Source organism: Euprymna scolopes, chromosome 9 (assembly GCF_053919585.1).
Source record: "Euprymna scolopes isolate OS-2025 chromosome 9, ASM5391958v1, whole genome shotgun sequence".
Classification (NCBI taxonomy): Eukaryota; Metazoa; Mollusca; class Cephalopoda; order Sepiida; family Sepiolidae; genus Euprymna; species Euprymna scolopes.
Window position 1 is genome coordinate 103,461,793 of NC_136490.1, and position 19,566 is coordinate 103,481,358.

Sequence of the window (19,566 nt, forward strand, 5' to 3'; positions counted from 1 at the left end):
TATATATGTGTGTGTGTGTGTGGGTGGGTGTGTGCGTGTGTGTGTAAGGGGGGTTGGTGTGGGTGTGTGTGCGGGTGTGGGTGTGTGTCTGTGTGCGTTTGTGTGTGTGCGTGTGTATAAATTAAAAATAGAAGAATAAAGCAAAACAGTCGGCATTTGGCATGATTCCAGGTGTTTTAGAAGAGTAAATAGCTGAAAATTGTCTATAAGGTATGGCCCACACATTTCAAAAGGGTGGACAAAGATTGGGAACGACATTATGATTAATTTGCACGACACAACTGCCCTGTCATGACATTGTAGCATGTATACTCATACCGACTGATTCGCAATAGGGTCAGTCACTGGGCAGACTAAGTTTATTTTAGAGAACGAACCAAGAGACAAAGATATTTTTCTATAATATAACTCCCCCGATATAAGAACGCTATGTCGATGCCATTCTATCTTAGTGGTGAATAATGAATGAAATACAAATTACAAAATCTTTTTAAAAAATCTCAATTTTTATGTTCCCAATAGATTTGAATATTAACCGACGTATTATCGACACTTCCAACAATACCTTAAACACTTTAACATATAATAAACTAAATAGCATTCCTACACACCTCATGAACTGTAAGGTGTTCTATTTAGAACGTTACAGGATAGGTATAATTTTAAAAACGTATATATAAAATTGCGCAAAATTTATCTCATCAACTAGAAAGGCATTCCTTACCGAAATAAAATATAGCACTTATCTTATTTACAATCACTTTCCCAAATACATCGGTAATGAATATATAAACGCATGATACATACCTACAAAACTTTAATGATTGTATTGGTCCGCAACACAATGCAAATTATGTTGATATATTTACCAGAACAAAATGCGTCCAAATTTTAGAAACGAAGAAAAAGCAAGTTAAGTCATCGGTCATAGATAGCAATAGTAGGAGTAAACTTATGTATTATAAAATAGTTTAAATCTCAGAAACTAGATGTAAGAAATAACTCATTCCCGGCTATAAAAAACATTAGAGCAAACAGTATTCTATATAGGTTCAAATGCCATATAGGTTCAAATGCCGTATAGGTTCAAATGCCGTATATATCTTTTAACTTTTTCCAGTTTTGACAAACAATGGATACCAACTGTAAGGGTGCCTACTCTTAAAATTAAAGTGTTGAGAAACCGTCAAATAAACCTCTTATGAGTCGGTGTTATTATATATCAATGGCAAGTAGAGGCTCCAGACGACTGGAAATAATCTCGAGATTAGGTGAAATTACAAGCGCGACTAAAATCCCAGTTGATTATCCATCTGGTATTAACTAGACTCAAGATTGGTTAACTATGGTGATCTGACGAGAATCGGTGTGTCCACGTGATTATGTTGTATGCATACATAATCCACTGGATATACAACAATTACATTGTCCCGCCGCGTGACTATGTATTTAACAAAAACAAGTGCAACATATCAACATGGCAAAGAAAAGAATAACGGTCCCACTCTTACCTAAGATAAATCCTTGTAGATAATCATAAGAGTGTTTAACGTGAATTAAATTCGATAAAGTTTAAAATTCTCGGAGCAATGTTTATTAGAACACAGAACCTTACTATTACAATCATCTCATTGGATACCAGTAGCACCATATTAAAATACTTGGCGTTGCACGGAAATGATTTACTTTGTTAATATATGCGCACAAAACCTTAGTTTTCAGTGCTTAGATTTTTAATCGGCTTATTTTTTAACCTACTTAATACAGATATTTTTAACCCGGCACCACTCACAATTTATTGAAGATTTCACTTTTCTATTTTATTCTTTATACTCTAATTCACTAATTCCAGCTTTACACGATTTTTACTATATAAAAGTATTCACGACTAGAATATTACACTAGGTCTTAATCATTTTCTGTGGATAAAATATGTTATTGACAGTTAAAGCGAGACTGCGTGTAGAAGCATCCAAATGCGGCCAATAGGTGAGATAGTATAGGCAAGTGCACCTGAAGAATTATGAGAAATGAAAACGCAAGATGCAAATGTGCTATATTCACTAACGAGAACTTTCCCGGAGATTTATAATCGTCAAACTAGACGATGACTCGGGTATAGACAACACTGACAGCTTGAGCTCAAAGTGGAGATGAAAATCGCACAGATTATCACCTCCTCTTACAGTTAAGGTTTTATTAAAGACTGATTCACTAATTAGAATTTGTTTAAAAAAATGTGGACGGAATTCTAGAAGAATGTTATAGAGAGGTATGACTTGCTCAAGGTAGTTTTCCAAATTATGTTGTGCCATTTCAATATCGTATATCCGCGCAGGTTTACTGTCACGCATTCCTAAATTGACCTCTAGACAGAGAACTACGTGTTGACCATATGGCCTTTTCGATAGGTATTGTATACTGTTTCCAGCTGATAATACATCAAGATGACCAAAGACTTTATATGAAAGCACATCTTTTAACCTCCTCGGCCTACCGTTCAAAGAAAACATGAGTTGGAATAATTACATTGAGAGCATTGTCAGAACTGCTGCGAAATAGGTAGGTTCTCTCTACCGTGCTAGAAAGCTACTAACGCCTGAAAGTATCCTGTACCTCTATAAGACCACCATTCGCCTATGTATGGAGTATTGTTTTCATATTTGGGCCGGTGCAACTGCTACTAGTCACACACTCCTAGACAAGGTTCAAAAGAGAGTCGCCAACCTAATAGGTTCTGAACTGTCATCCAAGCTTCAGCCTCTTTCCCGCCGACGAAATGTAGCACCTCTCTGCCTGTTCTATAAGTATTTTAACTGTGAATGTTCCGACGAACTGCAAGCACTTGTACCCCCTCGAGTTAAATACCCCCGACAGACCCGACAAGCAGCAACATCCCACCCCTTCACAATTGAGATCCCTAGATGTAAGAGAACCTTCTACTCCAGTAGTTTCTTCCCCAGAACCGCTAGATTTTGGGATCCCCTTCCGGGTTCCTTCTTCCCCAACTGTACTGACATGCAGAAGTTCAAGTGTAACTTGAACCAACATCTTGCTGCTCAACTCCCCACCTATTACCTCTATAGCCTATGTCCCCAATAGAAGCCCCCTATATCAAAGTTGCAATGTGCTTTGTTTGGGGTGAAAATGTAATAATAAAAAAAATCAGGATGAGAGTAATGAGTTGAATATAAATGAACCACACTGAAAATATCTAATAGAATACCCTTTTAAATATCGCCATTCTGCGACGGATGCGCATGCGCATCGAATACAGAAAGTCAGTATTGATAATACATAACTGTATGAAAAGACAATTCACTGGAACCAGATAGTCTGTGTTTCATAAACTGACTAACGATTCGGTAAAAAGATTGATTATTCCGGGTGATGAAGCATTCATAGATTAAGGCTTGACAATCAGGTAGATATTAACAAGGTATGAACCACCTGGACGATTGGTAACTCCAAAAAAATGAAAATATGAAGCAGGTGATGAGAGAAACATTGAAGCAGTTGATGGTACGACACAACAAAATTACTTTATTCTTTTAAAACTAACGCATATTCAAACGATGTTTTAGTTGAACTAAACGAAGCTATGCAGCACAACTTTTATATTCATTTGATCTAGACACTGACAGCATTGAAAAAACCTTTAAGTTTTTGTCGTATTATTTGCTCTTTGGTTGATACATCGTCTAATGTCAGTTTAAGCAGCGGCGGATATACGTCGGAAACAATACATGAGTTGATCCTGGCGCAACATCATATATTTTCTTTTTGCTGAGACATGAGCAAAACCGAAGAGGGCAGAAAATGGAAAAGAGGAGAATCAAGGAGAGATTTTTTCAAGGTGGTATAGCTCCTGAATTATATACAATGAAACATTCTTCTCCGGATTTCAACGAGGGCTGTTACAAAGGTAAAATCTACTATTTCATTAACTAAAAAAATAGAAGAGTTACGAGGACGAGATTGAGATCATACGAATAAGCTATACACTTTGTCATGTATTTTTTCAATGATTTTAATGTTGTCTCTGAGTCTGACGTATGCCAATTAAAAGAGTTGCTTTCTTAGAGACTTACACTATCTGATGTTTTCAGTTCACTCTTAATAACAATGCAATCTCAATCCTCTCTGATCCATTTTGACGGAAAGAAACATAGGCCGTTGTTATTTCGAATATTGAATCGAAACAAAAGATCAGTACATTACAACGAAATACTAGTCAAGCAAATTGACATAGTTTGCTATTACGTATAAATTGAAAGAAACGACGAAAAAAACTGTTTATTAGTCGTCACGAGATGATTCATTTAGTAATGCCAGGTAATCAATAAAACTATATGAGTAATGCGCGAAAAAACAAATTAAATAGTGTGAGTAAACAAGATTTTGTATACAGAAAATGGTTGTTTTACACGTGGAGACCAACAACTCCACTTGAATCGAGCAAATTATTCGATCGCCTACTGTGTTCAGAGTACGCTAAATGAAAAAAAGGGGGAAAAAGACACTCATCGTACCAATATAAAAACTACTAATTCCCTGCAGATAACAGTTTTAAACAGGGTAATTTTCTGAATGGAAACACAAGTGATAAACATTTTGTTGGTTGTAGTTGTTAAAAGTATCTTATTAATGTCATTCTTTTTTTTCTTTTTTCGTAGTAGATAGAATAACAAAAGGCGTAGTATTGCCTTGCTGGCGAAGATCCTTTCTTTCATGCTTTTAGGATGATTTCAAAAGAGTAGGTAATGCCGGCTTGACCCGCTCCCTATTGCTAATAGAAAAAGGTGTAGGGAAAACACATGAAACGATGCGGAGCGTACAAGACGTGATGAACTAACATGTACCTTGGCAAGAACAAGATGGTATGCAGTACATGATCGAAAGGACAAGAATTATTCTATCATTATATATACTTACACCTGAAGCACACACACACACACACACACACACACACACACACACACACACATATATATATGGGTGTATATATGTACATATATATGTATATGTGTACATATGTATATATAAGTATATATGTACATGTATATATAGCAAATATGCATATATATGTGTATATATGTATATATATATGTATATATATATATATATATATATATATATATGTACATATATATGTATATACAGGGTGAGTAAAAAAAAACGGGCCACAAATCTAATTAGGCCCCGTTTCTTAGTGTTTTGTCGGAATGAAATGAAACTTTGGTCATAACTAGTTCATTAAATTCAAAACATCATATCAAGTCACTAGAGTCTTTAGCCTTTTTTTTCTCCGTTGACTGTAAAATGCAAGAAAATCAATTGAATAGCCTCTGATTTTTTGGGTCACGCTATATATATATATATATATATATATATATATATATATATATATATATATATATATATATATATATATGAGAAGGAAAATTAAAACAGTAAGTTGAACTTTACAATCAAAACTTATTGTTCGACTGAATACTCCAAAAAACTATTTACAAAGTCATTATTCCCCGGAGTTTCAAAGAATGCTATTTTATTATTCTTCTCGCAAGAAGACATAATAACATCAGCAAATTATATTTGTAGCAATTCTCGAATTAACTAGTTAATGCATTAAGTTAAACCGCAATTTATAGTAGTTATAAATTGCCAAATGAAAAAAGAAAAAAAATGAAAAAATATTGGATATATAAAAAATTAATATAAAAACAAACACTGCATAATATATCAGTTTGAATGAAACTCCTCTAAATTTGATCCAAAATGCAAAATATTTCTTTAGAAATAATGTATTCTAAGGGAAATCCAGCGTGACGATGCATATAATCCGATTGGTAATTTGCAAATATCCGATTGGAAAATTTACAAAACAGCTGAAATAATGAAAATTGTTTTTCTATGGGCAGTGCAGTAGTCCAAAGAGAAGTCTGTCAGAAGTCAAATGGGATTTAATAGTAAGAAGAGAGAAATCCAAAATGAGAACCTTCATCGTCGGCTTAAAAACAAATATATATATATATATATATATATATATATATATATATATATATATATATATATATATATATATATACAAACACATTTTTGTTGGGCAGTCTTTTCATGATGAATGTAATTGATAAGATACTGATTACACATGAAACTGGTTTTTGAAACCTTTTCTTTAATCTAATGTGTTACCATTTATCACAGCTAAAACACGCGAGGATAAGTGTTAATTGAGTAGCAAGAGAACGGTGAGAAAACGCTGTGATGTTATGTAATGACAGTATTAATTTAGGAAAACGTTACTAATAATAAAAGACTGTTCAATAAAAATGTGTTTACTTCATTTTATTTCCTCACAGAATTCCATTTAGTAATAAAATTCCAATCAATTATTTATCATCGAGTGCATTGTCGCGTTCATATGTAATTATTATGCTAAAACACAAAATACTTATTTACTGACTCCTAAAAAACATCGCTACTCCAGAAAACCTTATCAATTAAAAAATAATAATAAAATATTCTCTTATTTATTGATTCAATTATCCGCAATTTAGTAGGAGACACCACAAACATTTCCCTTAATATATTCGATGCATTTCTATTGTAAAGACAGATCATTTTTTATCAGAAAACCTTAATTTTAAACATATGTACTGAAATTTATTGCCAAAAACGATGGAAAAATACAATTATATAAATGGTTTTAAAAACATAATAATGGGATTTTTTTCTGTCGTCTATAGAAATATATTTTCTGTTTATAAAACCTTCAAAGACACTCCCATTTTTATTATTGTCTTCCTTAATTTCACTAACCGTTTATTTTCAACAGATGGCATGAAGACACAATATAAGTATTTATTCTGTAAACCAAGTTCCTTAGCATGATCTTGAATATGAGATATGTTCATTTCATGTTATCACTTAATTGTTTTTCATGTCCCTTTAGGATTATCTTGCAAAGTTCTGCTGATCAGATAACCTTTCTATATTTTACAAATTTGTCATATGCGACTTTCGAAGATTCTGGATGAATACCAATGTCTTGACAGGTTTAAACAGCGGTCGTGTGTTCTCATGTCTTCTTAAGTATATACAATGGACGAGTAATAAAAAATATGACTTAGATAATAATATTTAAATTAAGCGCAGCTTTCTTTACTCTAAATTAGTCGTTCGCATTATTATTTGGTATTATATGCTATAGTGTAGTTCCAGTTTAGATTATGCATCACTTAATAGGGCTTAATAACAAGGATATGTTTGTAATTTTTCATGTTGTATCCGGTTTTTTATAGCGCGTATAGTTGGAAAAATCAAATAATGGTAGAAATTTTCCAAGGGCATAAAGAAAATAGAGATACAATTTTTACTTAAAAATGTTGCATTTTTTTAAAAGATAACGTAGTATTTTACATTGTAGACTAAAATTGTTTCAGTATCCTCGCCAAATGTATTAAAATATGTTTGCTATATGAGACGATTGAGGAAGTGCTAGGATATATGTGTTTTTTTGTGTAAACTCAGGTAGCTAAGCTGGAACATGTCTGCATAGTTTACTCTTAATAGATATGTGTTCTATTTTGGGTTGTGAATAGAGTTCAAAGATAATTTACTCAGTTTAGTAATTTACTGATTTTACTTGATTCATTGAGTTTCTATACAGTTTTATTTTTACATTTTGTGAATTCTATTTTAGAAGAATATCTTTAATGTAGACTGGATTGAACATTAGTCTAAATAAACCGAATTATGCGACATTAATATACCAACATCCGTTATCAGTAGATTAATGTAACTTCAAAGGGTGGCATCTCCCGCTATATTGATCACCTTACAACATTTATAAAATAGATAAACTCTATTTTTTTCCAGAGGCTGGAGAATCCATCCTACTGATATGAGAATATCTCCTTTGTAACCTCTTGCTATAGGTTCAGAAACATTCTGGCTTCAGTGGAGGACACTCTACCATCGGAGAACTGGATGGGGCGAGCATTAGCTGCTATGAGCAGAAAGGGTAACAAAACTTAACCGACTATCTGTAAATGTGAAGAAGAATATACTATGATGCAACATTGGGTTGTATCCTTTCTATTACCAAACTTGTGTAGCTTGAAATATTCTGAAGAACACCACAATAATAATGCAAATAATTGTTAAAAATAATTGGGAAATTGTTGTATCATCAACATTTTTTACAGAGACGCATGGAAGAAAACACACAAAATTTCTTGAAATTAAACCGTATTTTTTTAGGAAACACGGACTTGTGTAAATCGAGACCATTTTTTATACTGTATATGTGATCGCGTCTAACATGTGGAACTAAAGTTAGATGTAAAAGAAAAAAAAACAAACTTGTTGCCACTTGATTGAAGAAGCTAAAAAAGAAATGGCGCGTGCTGAACTGCATATTAATGGCAATCGGCTTCTTAAATCGAGACACCGCATAAAACAAGTACAGCGAAAAGAGTAAACAAAACAATGCATGAAGAGTTGTCACTTATTTGATCGTATCTCCTGATAAAAATTAGGTGGCGAGTGTTTTTAATCTTGTTGCGCGCTGAGTGTCAATAAAAGACGAAGTGGACAAGGAGAAATCAGTCGCCATAAATAACCGCTTAAATAAGCATTGCACATTGCGTTAATGGTTTTAGAGATAACAGTCATTTTTCCTGGTTTTCCTCCTTCGAACTGAAGGAAAGAAATTAATATAAAATTTCAAGTGCGAGACCCTAGATGGATGTAGCAGTGCGTGTCGATCAGAGAAATAAAGGCAGTTCCAAACGAAGCAAAAAGAAATAGGATAACAATATACAAAGAACAGGAGAAAAATAGAGAGAAAAATGAGTTATATAGAGTGAGAGACTAAGGAAGCATATATAATACATAGAGATTTTTATTTGTTTTAAATTTTACTGAATAATTCGTTGCATAATAGTGCGAAAAATTAATAGATATTTTGAAAAAGCAGAGAGATAGAAAACCAAAATATATAGAGCGGAAGAGAATGAAAAAAGAAGAAATACGGAGAGAAGAAAAGACAGAGAGAAAGCATATTTGCAACATAGAGATACTTGCATGTACACATATATCATTTGAACTCTTATGGAAGCATTCGAGGAAAATGTGTCAACAACTGAGGGATAGATAGATAGATAGATAGATAGATAAATAGATAGATAGATAGACAGGCAGATATAAAGCGAGAAAATCTCAGGAGGGACAGCGAAATTATATAAGAATTATCTCATGTTGAAGATTACACATTCATTCATGCAAGGAAAATTAGTATCTTACATATATATATATAGAGAGAGCCAAATAGACATACTGATGAATCATAAACACGAACATATGCATTATTATACATAAATATCGCAAATGATAATTAAATAACTATATATAGAAAGAAAAAATAATATTAACACGGTGGCGTTATCGTATTTAAATACTTGAGATATTAATCGGTAATAATATTGATAATATAGGAATCACCTTTCTTACATTTATATGGGTTCATTTTATTCTGAAAGTATATTGATTGGAAATAATTATTAGGGCTAGGAAACAGCATATTCTTTTCATTGCATTAACTCTCGAGTGCCTTATGAGTTTTTATAAAGAGTGATGTCGTTCTTGGTTGATAAACTGTGTCTTATTCTGTCGGGAGTTAAAACAATGATTATAATATTTTGTTGTCATAGATTTAATAAATATATTACATATAACGAATATAATCAGCAATATTAGAAATGCACTTGAAAGAAGAGGATAAACCTAGGAGTATGCAAAAACATGCTTTTGAGATATTTTGATAATACACATTTAATAAGTTACTAGAGAATTAGATACATACTAGTAAAAAGGAATTAAAAATGTATAAAATCATGAGAGTAAAACGATAATACTTAACATAGAATATATTGGCACGCTTCTGAAGAAAAGCCCATTGAAATTAAACGCACAAGATAAACCGTTAATTGTTTTAATGCCCTATGTAATTTCTATTTTACTATACACAAACATTCAGATTTCCTCATATATGTTCGAAAATTAAAGCCAAAACTATTTCACACAATAAAAGAAAAAGCTTTAATCATAAAATTCAGTATAACCTGGATATAAGATATCCCGATTAAAAGAAAAAAAAAAGATAGAAGAGAGATTATATCGTGTCCTAAATTAAAACCTGTGTTAATATACAGTGGAACACCGAATATAAGAAACCGGATATAAGTGTAACACGTATATAAGAGAGCTGTAGGGACCGGAAAAGTGTCTTATCAGCGGATTACACTGTTTTATGAATAATAAATGTAAGACATTTAGCAGACTAAATTTTCCATCAGATATATTTTAACTGAACATTTACGAAACTAATGTTTAAGTTATGATTACTCATAATTTTTTTAAATTATCTTTTTTAATCTAAGGGGAAAATCTACTTTTCTCCGGAGAATATTAATCCGTCTCTACGGAGAGTTTTGGTGAATATCTACTATTTAATGAAATACTTATATGACACTCGGCATTAAGAAAAAAATAGACTATGAGTGAAATTAATACATTTTTCGCTTCCGAATGTTTATTAAGTGTCTACATTCTCTTATATTTTATTAAGCTTAATTAATTGAAGTAAGATAAAATAATATAAGCCATACACATTATAAGCATATACTTGTTAATCAAACTAATACACACGTATGTATATACACATATGTACATATACAAACATATATATATATACATATAATTGATGCATACAAGCATATATATATGTATATATTTAAATATATATATATATATATATATATATTATTAATAAAGAATTGCAAAAATATAATAATTTTTGGAATAAAATTAAGCTGCATATTTGCTCTGAAAAAGAAAATGATGTAGTTCGCTTGAAGCATTGTGTGGGATAGGTATGTAGTAGAGATTTAGAAGGCTGTCACAATGCGAGGAATGAAATATAGTCGTTGTTTGTAAGAGAAGACGAGAACAAGTGGTGATTTACAAATCAATAAGTGCATACATGTATTTTATTTTATATATATATATATATATATATATATATATATATATATATATATATATATATATATATAAACACATGGGTATGTACTTATTAATTTGTAAATCGCCACTTTTTCTCGTCTTCTCTTAACAACAACGACTATATTTCATTTCTCGCATTGTGAGATCCTTCTAAATCTCTACTACATATATATATATACACACAAATATATATATATATATATATATATGTGTGTGTGTGTGTGTGTGTGTGTGTGTGTGTGTGTGTGTGGTGGAATCTGGATATAAGAGAGTTTCTGGACCTGGGTAGAAATGTCCTATTCACAGGTGTTGTGTATTTTCCTTGGGTACGTATGACAACATTTCATATAACGCTCTTTTTAAGTACAGAGCACTAATTTCTTACACAGTTGTATACATAAAAAAGACAAACAATAATACATATTCATCTAGTGTTCACAAATAATTCAGTAACAAACTTATTTCTCTCAAAAATCAGTCATTTTTGACCCTTCAGAAATCTCTTGAACTTTTTCACACAGGTCGTAAATCATTTTTAATGCACCATAAGGATCATTGCGTTTTGTTTCAAAGTAGCGAGCCAGAGTTTCAAGCTCATTCAATGAAGCCAGAGTGTTTGGCACTGGTTTGTCACTTTCAGCACCTTCAGAACTTACATTTCAGCATGATAATCTTCGTCAAAATCATGATCAACCCATTTAATACCACATGTGATGTCCGTGCTATTCAGTTTTCCATAGCGTTGTGTACTGTCGTCAAAGCTGTGAAATTCGTTGAAATCTTACCAACAATTACAGCTTGCTTGTCACTGCCTCCATATTTCTCAACTGATGCATCGTGAGTCTGTCTTGGAGAACTTTTGCCTTATTTTACTGTTCAGCACATTGCAAAGATCCAGACAGCATAACTTTGTAGAAAAGTTCCGTTTTATCAAAGTTCAAAATATTTTTTGATCATATATACGGCAAAAGTTGCTGCAAAACGTTTTTCACCCAGTCTTTGGCAGTACCGTAATCTGCTGCCGATGATTTGCCTTGACTTTTTTTAAACGAACCGCTATTGGCCTGCTTCCAGCGTATTAGCCAGATATTGCTCGGTTCAAAATCAAGTTTAAAATTACAGTCAGTTGTGACGCTTTTTACCTAATAACGTTATCGGTGAGAGTAGCTTTATGAGCAAATTTTCGTTTTGTATACGGGGTTTGTTAATCTCCTTGTGCGCGAAATGGCCCTTCTGTTAGCGATTAGTGTTTTCGTTCATTTGCATGCAAGGTCTGATATCGTCTTTTTTCTTGCTATTTTTTGGTGCAGGTGAATAATCGATTCTGTACTTTTTTGGCCGCATTGGCCAGTTTTAGTTTCTTCACTTTGACACCGTCGACGAGCTCCAACCTTTCTGAAATGCTCAGGGTTTTTCGTTGCGACGCCGACATTATTAATCGCGATTATCGCAAGCAAAGGTGTTTCAGTGGCAAAAAGCAAACATTTGACTCAACAGTGAGTGAAAGTGCTGTCCAGATAAATAGTGCTGTCGAGATAAGTAGAACGACAACCACAATCAGCAAAAAAAAAAAAAAAAATTAAAATAAAAACGGAGTCGTTACACTTAGACACATTAAACAAAATCATAAGGTAGAGGGTGTCTCCTACAAATATGGACTGGGCACACTGTGTCTCTAGACTGGTCAAGATTAAGTCATAGAACTGCGCTCTCTCTCTATAACTCACCTCTGTTTGACTGATTTACAGCATCAAACTCTCATTCCAAACGAACGCTTTTATATCGTGGAAGACCGTGCCATCATGTTCTCTTATATCAGGGTTACACTGTATAATTCAAAAGTATTGAAAGTATTTTTAAAAGTAAAATTCCTGATGTTTACCAATAAAAGTTAAAAATCTAAGAAGACGGACAATATTCCATAAAAACAAGCGACATTCTGTGCTACATAATTTATTTTTGTATATAGTAATCAAAATTATTACTGTCCGTTGTCCAGCGATTAAAGATAGCTGTTCATAGACTCAAGATACACAGTTTCTAACATGAGACTCGTTTCTGAAGTAAAATATTTGATATTTTAATTAAAAATTTGAGGAAGACGGTCGTGGTACAATTAAGCAAGCTTATGTGTTCTCGGCTGATAGCGGCGATCAGGTTGGCTTTCCTGTTGTGGGAAATTATATAGGTGATTTTCCCGATGTATGACAAAATGAAGTAGTCCAGCAAGTTCAGTTCAAGAAGGAAGGCGACAGTAAAAAAACAAAAAAACAAAAAAAACAACAACAAAAAACACTTCAAATTCGTAGTAATTATTTCTGAAGCCGCGGCTATATCCATGTTGAATTGTGGGTCGGCGTCGTGTCCTGCTGTCACAACCAGGGTCTACCAGCGGTGACCTGATTGCACTAGAGGATCACCACACTTTCAGAACATCCAGATACACTTTCGTGTTGACTTTCATACCGACTTCGGAGATGTGATGTGGCATGATGTGACCCTTAATTGAACCAGCATTTAAGACCACAACCGTGGCAAGAAACTTTGTTTTATCACCCTAGGAACATGCATAACATTCGTGAAAATCCAGCGAGTGATTTTGATGGTGTTGGCAATGGACCTGTTGTAATTGCTTGGACTAGTAGCGAGCATGTGTTGTACACCGGCGCTCCCTTATCTCGCTCATTGAAATTTGTGTTACTTTCAGACATGCTAGATAGTATCTATCACTCTTGCGAATTATCCACAACAGGCAAACTAATAGATGGTTTGAAACAAAAAAAGAAAACCGGAAATAGAATCATGTTTTTCAAGGGCGACAATTGATTCAATTTGTTGAAAACTGGATTTCGTATATATATATATATATATATATATATATATATATATATATATATATATATATATATATATATATATTCATCCACATGCAGTACTGTTTCGTTGTTTCACAGCTCATCAGTAGGGCTAGACAGGATCGGAACCCGACCGCCCGTATGGCAGTCAAGGCTAATGGTAATTCGTGTATCACTTCCCAATATGCTGAACTCAAGATAAGGAACATTATATATACATTATTTATTATGATATTTTGCTTTAAGGAAAACAAGGCGAACACGTAATGTGTATACTATGTTTTATAACTCATTTAGCTAATCTTCACTACCATTGTTAAACATAATTAAATAAAATAAAACACTATTTTATTCGCTTATTTATATTTAACGGTAACCGGACAACTGAATTTTTATTTTATCGTAATATATAAATACAACATATTTCGATTGCTTTTTTTTGTTTTATTCAATTTATATTTTATATGAACTTCATATAAAACTTTGTCATTAATTTCCTTCACTAAGAGACAGATATACGGAAACACTTGCACGTATACAATACGTAATTTAATGTCGAAAAGGAAAGAGAACGGATCATCTAGAATCGAGAATGTTCTTGTATCGAACTCAACAGCTCGTTAGATTGAAATTTAAAAAAAAAAAAGAAAGAGCGAACAATGAAGAGAAAATTAAACAAGGAATGTAAATAGCGACATACCCTGGACTTTTCATTCCTCTTATATCCTCTCGAATAAATGTAGAAAATTGAATGAATATGACGAAAACAACAAATGATGGATGAGCTGTCAAAACGCAGTGTAAGCTTCATTGCACGAAGCTCGTTTATTCCTTGAAGGCTTCGATTTATTCAGATGCTGGTTTTATTCTTCATATTTTTTTCCTGTCTCATTTTATATCTGCTTTTTTTATTATTTTTTATATTTTGATATGTTTTCATCGAGTATTTCTATTTTAATTTGTGCCCGCTCCTTTCATTTACGGTCTCCTTTTAGTTTTCTTTGATCTTGCTATGCTTGTAATTCATTTCTAAGAGTCTACGATTATCCATATCTCCCATTTTATCCAATACTTCTTTAATTATATTTCTACTTCAATATATATATATATATATATATATATATATATATATACATATATATATATATATATATATATATATATATATATATATATATATGCGTGTAGGTATGTGCGTGTGTCGTTGAAGTATTAAAATATTTTTTTGATTCTTTTCATTTTAGAATATGCAGAAGTTTTTAGCATTGGGTAAGAAACATGTTTTGCATTACAAAACTGCATTTAAAATAATATAATTCGCCTCCAAATTTTATTCAAACACACTCGTATGAAAATTTTCAAACTCATCGATTTATTTTAATATAAGCGAAAATAGAGACAGAAAGAATATATACATATTAATATATATATATATATATATATATATATATATATATATATATATATATATATATATATATATATATATGTATATATACTTTTTCCAATCAACTCGATTAATAGCCTGCTATGTTCGGAAACCATAGCGACGCCTATAGATCAAGTTTCATACACCTGCCGCAGTGATATATGGAGGAGGATTCACACACCTCTCACAGTGACAATGTATGTTAATCTAAATTACATTTCACAGGACCTTCTGTTAATTTTTTAAAACTATGTTTGTATATAATGGCTTGCATTAACATTGAAAATGCAAAATTAAATATTCAGCTCTGAAATATGCATGTCGAACGCGGCCTTGTTATGTGAAACAACCTATTGTTGAGTTATATACATGGCATTACTTGTGCTGTAATAATGGCTTGAACTTAAGTCTACAATGAAAAAGTCATTGTGTTCTTGTGCTTAAAAGAGAACTATTTATTTTTAACAAACCTCTCTTATATGAAAAGGTCCACTGTTGATTTTATATGCCGGGCGTTTTGACTTGTGTAGTAATTAAACTTCCCAAGCGCACTTTTGTTTCAGACATTGTCAAAACCACCTGTTCTTTTGTTTCATCTGATCATTTCGATTATCAATTATCAATACTTATCAAATACATTCTCACAACATATAAGTACATCGTAAAGTTTCATAAAAATCGACAAAGTCGTTTTCGAGTCCATAAGAAACAGCTTAAAGACGCACAGATATAAAGTTAGACAAATACACAGACAAAGTTCCTTATTTATAATAGTATGTATATATGTATATATATATATATATATATATGTATATATACACGCACACACATCTGTATATAAATATAAATATATATATGTATATATATATTTATATATATATATATATATATATATATAAACTGAGAGAGAGAGAAAAAGTGATCGTCACTTCGAAACAATAGAAGGCCATCTTTGCTTTAGTGTTGATTATTTATCCATTTCCATGTACTTTTTAAAATATACTTTTGCTTTTGTTATTTTTTTAATACGTTTTATAATTTGCTTTTATATTTTCATATATATCTATATATTTATTTATTTTATTTTTTTAACTTTTTCATATATATAACGTTATTCACACACACACACATATATATATATATATATATATATATATATATATATATATATATATATATATAGAGAGAGAGAGAGAGAGAGATATGATCAAGACGCATTATATATCTACTGTGGGAACGGACGTGGCTCTCCAGACCAACACTGCTCTTGCACAGTCAATTGCAGAAGTAACACTTTCGCTGTTATTGAGAGACGCCAACGTATACTGCCTCACTGTGGGCCCTCATATGATTCTTCAGACCTCCACTCGATTGGCGGATCGTAGAGCAAATAGAACATATGTTGTCCGTAGTGTATTCACAGTCAAAGAAATGCTTATTTCCATGTGATCGCTTGTGTCTTGGAAGACTGGCTCCGGATAAAGTTATTTTACAGAAGAAATTACAGACGTGGTTCAGCTTAAAAGCCTACGAAAGACCTGGAGCATCTGAGAGATTTTTCTTCGATATCTCACGCGTCATTTTTGCATGCACATACTTATTCAGAGCTATTCCAGGCATTATAAACCATGGAGCGTGATTTTTTCCGATCATTGGAAGCACTTTGTTAGCTAGACAGATCAATCCCATGAACTTTCAGATTATCCTTGATTTTGTCCGCAATGCGTTTCCTTGGTTTATGTTGTGGACGCTTTTATTATAAAATTTCACCATAAAACCGGCGATTTGGCAACTCTCGTTATCCATCCTTGTCAAATGTCCAGTCCACCTCATCTGGTTAGCTAAATCAACCCTTCGATACATGGTATGTCAGGTCGCATGAGAACATCCGTATCAAGTATAAAATGTTTCACGTGATGGCCAGAAAGTGTCTAACATATTTCTGCTGCCCTCTTTACATGAGCTTTATGTTTTTACTGTAAGTTGTCTAGGCTTCACAAACGTAAAGAAGAGATGGTAAAATAGGAGACTGATTGACACTGATCTTTGTACGAAGGGTTATAAGCTCTCTCAGACAATACTCTCTTTTCTAAGCAACCAAATGCATTAGTGGCACGCTGTATCGTATAGTTTATCTCAGCATCCAGGGTTCCGTCTCTGGCAAAGTGCTACCCAAATACACGAATGTGTCAACCACGGCAAGCCTTTGTTTGTTGACAAAAGTATTTGGTTCCATATACGAACTACAGGTTGGAGGTGTGAAAATTACCTTTGTCTTCTTAAGGCTGATAGCAAGACCAATGGATGCACATACCCCTGGAGATACATTCATGATACCCTGCATATCTCTCTTACTATGATCGACCAGATCAGCGTCATCTGCATAGAGCTGTTACCGAATCAGGTGTAGAAAGAGCCCTTTGAAAGCACGAAAACGGCAAATATCAACGACTTTACTTGTGGTTGTGAAACGCAAATAAACACACAGAAAACAATCCTCAAATGCATAGGAAAGTATAGTTGCAAAATAAATAGAAAAAAAGTGTAGGTGATGGTATATCACCATGATTCAAGCGATTGGCAAATGAGATGGGTTCTGAGAGACACCTATTGAAGTTCAGATGAGCGTTCATATTAGTGTGGATCTCGCTGAGTTACCGTAGAAATTGAGGTGGGCATCCCAATTTTACAAGGATTATTAACAGGGCATCGCCCTTACCGTATCAAATACCATGGTCAAATCAACAAAATCCTGATAAAGTTGAACTCGATTTCCAGTACATTTCTTCTTCAACTGCTGAGCAGAGAATATACAACCCATGGTTCCTCTGCTTTGACAAAAGTCACTTTGATTTTCCGGAATGACAATCGGGAAGATATACTTTAACAATCTAATGAGTAGTCCTTTAGAAAATACTTTGCAAACTGTTTCCAATAATCTTATCATACGATAGTTCCCACAGTCGGTCTTAGATTACACTTATATCGTCGTTTTAAAAGGCACCCATAATCCATCAAAAGCAGTAGAATTAACTACGGATCGAAGTTTTCCTGCAGCCTTGGAGCATCCAGTGTGTATACATAACGCCGCCTGTGAATCTCAACCCACCTAACCCACACTTCCTCCTTATACAATTGTCAACTTCCCTCGTACCAAAAGTGATATGTGCTGCATTCAGCTTCACGCATGACACGCACATTACAAACATTCTGCAAATCTGAAATAATGTAGTCAATCAAGTGATCTTGTTTTGAACGAGGATTGATCCAAGTAATGTTATAGACTTCGCTGTGGTTGAAAAAAGTGTTACAGATAGCAACGTCAAACTCAGTGCATAAATGGAGTAGATGCAGACCATTAATGTTGACTATGTTCACGCGAAACTGCCCGGGAGAGTCCAATGTATGATGTTCCTTGGCCAGACTAGCATTTTAATCAGCTATGAGTAAGATCTTTTCTGATAAAAAATAGAAGAACTGGTACGGCTTAGATCTTAGTAAAACGCTGCATTGGTCTCCTCGTCATGAGCCATGGTATGGGGCATATAAATATATCGTCATATATCTGGTGTGTGCATGAGGAAGGCGCATCATCATAACTCTGTCACTTACACAGATTGGCTGTTCAATCCTTTTAACCGAATTACATTGCACTGCAAAGCGAATCCCGCCTTCTCACCTTAGTCCCGATTGCTTTCCTTTCAGGAAAAGATGTATCCCGAAACAGCTTCCAGCAATAGATCTTCATCACTCAAGCGTGTTTCAGACAATGTAGCAGTGTCTATGCTGTACCTAGCGAGCTCACTTGCAAAATAGCTGTTCTACGCTCGGATCTTTTACTATCAAGGACATCCAGCAAAATTCTCACATTCCATGTGCTACACAAATCGTCCCCTCTCGAACACTACCACCGATTGCGCAGTGAAAACAAAAATAGAAAGATGACTGAGCAGAAGCAGGTGAGCATATTATACTATCACGAAGTTTACTCTCTCCTGCAGCCAGACCTATACGTACATACACATGAGCAAGCAAACACACATATTTATGCAAATATACCTAGTTCTCGTAGAAGAGTAACCCTCCCGAACTTGAGAGGAATGCTAACAGGTACAACACCTTGCCCAAAGTGACCTGGAACAAAGGAAGGCAGAGGCGGTAATATATATATATATATATATATATATATATATATATATTAGTCGTCGC